Raw genomic sequence first — 6,000 nt, forward strand, 5'->3', positions numbered from 1 at the left:
TTAGAGCTTTAGCTCAGGCATGCCCATCTGTTGTTGGGTAGATTTGAGCTTGTGTGTGGCTGTTGTGCTCCTGTGGAAAAATTCCACTATTGCCTTCACTTTGTCAACAGCTGGCTTCATCACCTTCAAAGCGTCTCTCACAACAAGGTTAATTGTGTGCGCAAGACATGGGTGGTGGGTCCATTTCAGGATTTTAATTGCTTTTGTTATGTTAGCTGCATTGTCAGTAACACAGCAAACCACTTTCTTTTCCACATCCCACTCTTTTGCCACTTTAAGCAGCTCTTCTGCTAAGTTCTCAGAAGTGTGTCTGTCACTGAACTCAAAACAATCCAGAAGACAGGATACCATTTTATAATTTTCAATAAAGTGACATGTAACTAACAAGAAGGATGTGGTGGTTTGGGATGTCGTCAGTTGTTAGACACACTGCTGTGGCTTTTTTAACCCTCTCTGGAAGTGATGCACGTTCTCTTTCATATATGCCTGGGATGATTTTTTTTTTTTTTTTTTGGGAGAGAGCCTTCCTGCTTGGAATTACATACGTCGGATTCAGTGCATGTATAAAAGTCCTGAATCCCTTATCATCCACAACAGAAAATGGTTGGAAATCAAGTGCTATAATTTTTGCCAGTTCTTCATCAATTGTGTTCTGTCTTGCTGGGGTCACTGACTTCTGCAAAAACTGTCTCATTGAACTCTGGCTTGGTTTAGGTGGTATACTGCATGACGCTTCAGTTACTGCAGCAGAAGAAGGAGCAGCAACAGTTGCAGTAGACACACTAGCACCTTCATTTATATCACCCTCAACTGACTGTGGGTTTTTTTTCCCATTGCACTGATGGGTGGACAGTTCTCAGGTGCCTATGCATATTGTTTGTGGAGCCAGCTCTATATGAAATTCTTTTCTTGCAGACTCTACACTCTGCCTTTGTACTGTCAATAAAATTGAAGTGGTTCCAGATTTTGCTTGTTTTCTTGGTTGCTTCACTCATTTTCTTTACTGTACCTTTCCAAATTGACTAGGTTGTCTCTTGTTGTTGCTCTCTTTCTCTCTCTCCCTCCTGCTCTGTTCGTGTTCTACTGCTACTGTGAGTGTAACTACCGCCCCTCCCCCCTCTGCTCAGCGCAAACACAAGGCTCACGTGGCGTGAAGCGAAAAAGGTTAGTGAGAGGGCAAGAGAAAGAATACAAACCCCCACGGCTCCCAATAAGGAGCCGGCTCCCGTCGTTCACTTCAAAGAGGCGGCTCTAAGAGCCATTTCGTTCGCGAACGACCCATCACTACTGCAAGGATCATTAACCTTGCAAATCGATCGTAAAGGTTGGTGCAGAGTCTTCCATGTATAAATTCGCCGTTAATAATTATATAATTCTAGGAATCATCTACTTTGCTTACACTGATTACGTTGGCACTTTGTTAGCGTTACAACAACCGTCATACCCCCGAGGTATCTAAACTTTAATAAGGAATGCGTGTACTTTTGACACCTCTGGTTAGCATTTAGTGGTCCCTTTAAAACGTATTTGATTTTTGCTTGTTACTGAACAAATTCACTTAACTGCTTTTCACTATCTGACATCAATGCACATTGTTCCATTTACTGCATATTGCGCTTTACTCATGTCTCTCATTCCACCTGCATCAACATTGTAAAGTTTGTCACAAAGAGATTTATACATTTATAAATACTAATATTCTCTATTCCATTCTGTTCTGCTTTTTTATTGCCCAGATTTTAGTTAGCCTTTGTTAAATTGTCTGTTACATGTCAATAGATACGTATGTCACAAATAAAAGTGTCTTGTAAATTATGTTTTTGTAAAGAATTTTCAATCTCTTACATGCTAACTGTAACGTGTTATTTTTGCTAAAACCTGAATTTAAATGTGTATATGGTGTTCATCTGTTTTTCTCTGTTTTAGATGCACATATCAATTTGGAATTCTGCCACCAAGCCAGAATTGCAGGAATGCACCACGTGTTGCAGAAGACTCTTTCACTGCCATCTGTGCCCCGCTTTCAGCCCTGTCAGGGCAAAGATCGAGGAGCATATAAATGGACACATTAAAAATGCTTTGCCTTTAAAGGTATGTTGGTATTAAATATAACTCATAGTTAAAGTTATAAATATGCACTTCTTTTCAGCACCTTTGCAGTCTCTTTGTTGACTTAAAAGTTGCTTTTCACATTGTACAGTTCAGTGGATTCATCAGCAAGAGAAAAAAGTGTTTTCATTGAATATTTTTTTCTTGACAGCTCTTGTGATCCATAGCATTTTGCTTTCATTATTGAGGATGGCTTGGATATTTTTGTTAATATGTACAATCTGATTGTTAGATAAACTGACAGCATTCTATACAACTACATTTAAATTACATGTTGTTGTTGTTTTTTTTTCTTTTTTCTCTCTTACAGACAAAATGATATGCTGGTGCACTTTCACTGCCCTGTCTGTAACATGACAGTCATACAGCGTGGGGATATGGCAAGGCAATTATTGTCATGTCAGCATTCAGGACTGCTCCCCACTGAACTCTCTGTGGAGCCCCATCTCCCTCTCGATGTCTTCTCTCCAGCATCTAAACCATTTTCTGAATCTTTGGTAGAACATTCATGTGCTCTACCGTCTGTGCTAAATGAAACTGCGGCTTGTGGAAAGTCCATGAAAATGAAATGCTCTCACTGTGGTCTTAGTCTTCTTACAAAAAACTTCAAGGCTCACATGATGAGGAGGCATTCAAACAAGTCAATAGATGTTTGCCTGGCCTGTCATCTGCAGTGTTTTTGTGTAGAGGGACTTTTTCCTCTTTGTTTTTCAGTTTGCAGAGGAGATGGGGCTCTTTTTAAATGTGCTGACGAGCAGAGACTACGGGTCAATGCGATGTTTGACACTTAATGGACAGATGAAGGCACTGGCTGTTTGTTTGTGTTTTTTTATTTGTTGTTGTGGGGTTTTTTTATTGCAGTGTACAGAATTCCAAATTAAGCTTATTATAAAATGTTGTTCACTTGTTTTATGTCCATACTTATAGTAAAAGATTTTTAGTGTAAATGTAACAGCATTGTTTATACTTGTAACTTCAAAATAAAAAGCTTACAGTTGCTATTAACATTAATGTATTATCCTGTAATCAATATTTTTAGACATTTTACGAATTAACCCTCTGGGCTCTATCCTGGCCATTTGTGGCCACTTCACTTCTTTCTTTTTGACTACTACACTGCAGTGGACCAAAAGAATGACACAGGTTTGATCTTAAGGATCTAATAGTTGTGTGTGTTTGTGCATGACATTTGCAATGCTAATATGTATTTGCAAGATAGACTGGAATATATTATGACGTATCAAATATTACACAGGCTGCAGTGAGTTTTTGTTGATACAGACTATTGAGCTTTGACTTTCCCAGTCAAACTTAACTTTGACCACATGCTAACACTGTTACTCTTCTATATATTTCATAACAAGACACCATAGCCAAAATATTAACAAAATATATATTAAAAGATTCAAAGCTGCAACACGTTAGTAAATGTGTCCTAGACTTTATGCAGGTGCAGAAAGTACTGCTGCTGTTGTAAGTAAGCGTAACAGCTTCCAGATCACTGATATTTCTGGAAAGATGGCAAGAAGGGGGTTACTGCTCATTTCTACAATCTCCCAGATCTTGGAATACAATGCCTTTGGCCCATGAAAACCACTTCACAGGACTAAGAGTCCACTAAAACCTACAAATGAAGAGTGATCCTGGAAGAAATAGGGCGCACACTAGGGACCTCAACAATTGCAAGACAGCCTTGTCCCTGATGCTTATATGAAAAAAATAATAATAATTAGGAAGATTTATGAAACCATTAGGACTTTATCACCTTTTTATCTGAAACGGTACTGGACTTTCAGGGAAGCAGGTTTAGTGAAGTCGTTGTGGGGTCACATTCTGACCCCACACACACACACACACACACACACACACACACACTTCGATGTAAGGAACAAACACCCATCCATCCATTCGCTTCCGCTTATCCTCTTCAGGGTCGCGGGGGGCGCTGGAGCCTATGCCAGCTGTCATAGGGCGAAAGGCGGGGTACACCCTGGACAGGTCGCCAGTCTGTCGCAGGGCTAACACATAGGGACAGACAAACATTCACACTCAGATTCACTCGCACATTCACACCTAGTGGCAATTTGAATTATCCAATTAACCTATCCCCACAAGCTGCATGTCTTTGGACGGTGGGAGGAAGCCGGAGTACCCGGAGAGAACCCACGCAAACACGGGGAGAACATGCAAACTCCACACAGAAAGACCCCGGCCTGATGGTGGAATTGAACTCAGGACCTTCTTGCTGTGCGGCAACAGTGCTACTGATGTATAAATAAAGACCAGGGCAGTCTCAGAGCTGCGAGTCTCAGAGCTCTCACTCTCAGTGTGAGTGCTCTGTGCTGCCCTTGCTAGCAAGAAAACCTGTGTGTTTCTTCTCCTCTGATTCTCAACTGAAGAAGTGTTTAAGAATACATCTCTTACCACTCACACAAAAAAAAAAAAAAAAAAAAAAAGCAATTTCACCCATTTTTTCTTCTTCAGATTTTCAGTGTATTGCTGTATAGGTATATACACGGGGTTCTTTATGATTTTTTTCTTGATATTATTTTAATAAAATGCAACTCTGGAACTGCCGAGTGTTTCATGACTTATACAACATTTCTTTTTACTGTGCGCTAACAGTCTATTAAGACCAGGAGACTTGATAGGGCTATTTAAAGGTCGCAGAATTTACTTCAGAATATTTGCAAAATGTGCCACTCAAAGTGTTCCCCATGTCAGTGTGAGTAGGGGTGGGTTTTGATAATAGATTTATCGATTAAAATAGATTCTGGCTTGGATAATGTGATATTGATTCATTAAAATCCTGAATCGATTTTTTAAATATAAATTTATTTTGCCCGAAACGCCAGAATCTCAGGTTAAACCTCACAAAATTTCAAGAACCACCAAACAGCTAAAATAGTAAATGAGAGCAGAAAGGCAAAAAGGGCGTAAACACAAAGCGCGGACCTGCCGAAACATCAGAATCAGTGAGATGTCGCCTTTCTTACCTGACGGCACGGACACGGTCGGGGCTGAAAGCCGACAGCTCGCCGATTCTGATATTTCGGCAGGTCCGCGCTTTGTATTTACGCCCTTTTTGCGCTGATTCTAAAGCTGTTAGTTTTATCTCTCTCCAAACAATATTGACCGAACCAGCAGCAAAAGAAGATCCAAACTAAGCTTCACATAAACATCGTCATGGACTCCCTCTTACTTTTGCTGTTTTTCCTTCCACCACACTTCATGCACAGCTCTCTCAGTATACTTGAACAGTTTCCCGTCTAATAATCGGTTTTCTGCATTATTCCCTTGCTTGTTACGCACAAGTCTACCGTTGTTTACAGCGCTGTCGGGCGCTTTTCTTTCCCTTTTACTTACTTCCGAAAAGAAAAAGTAATTTGTGCTGTTCAATAGGCTTCTGAACAAATGTAAACTTTTTAAAATTATGCAAAATGCAAAACGCTCAGCCGTGTCTCTAATAAAACCGCCGTAACTTCAGAGGTAATGTTCATGTTGATTAATGGTTTTCTTTCATTTTTGATGTACTGCAGAATATTTTTATGAAATCCCAGGCCAGAAAAATCACCTTCGTGTTTTATCTTCAGCTACTTTGACACAAATGCATCTGCTGTGATGCTTACACCTTTGATAAAGTTTGTGAGTGTCAGCATCATTTTTATAGATACAAAAATATGTAAATGTACTGATCTGAATTATAACATTTCTGACTGTCTGAGGCAAAATTTCCCAGATTTAAATAGAATTGAAGCAGGACCTTGTGAATCCGAATCGATTCTAGAAATCAGTGACGATACCCAGCCCTAAGTGTGAGTAATGCTGGTCTCATGGCCCGTCTGTGTAAACTTCAAAGATAAAAACAAAAAACACACAGTGGCTGCAGTG

Source organism: Aulonocara sp. 'chitande type north' Nkhata Bay, linkage group LG4 (genome assembly GCF_057382095.1).
Source record: "Aulonocara sp. 'chitande type north' Nkhata Bay isolate Kocher_YH1m ecotype deep benthic linkage group LG4, A_spYH_male_GT1.1, whole genome shotgun sequence".
NCBI lineage: Eukaryota > Metazoa > Chordata > Actinopteri > Cichliformes > Cichlidae > Aulonocara > Aulonocara sp. 'chitande type north' Nkhata Bay.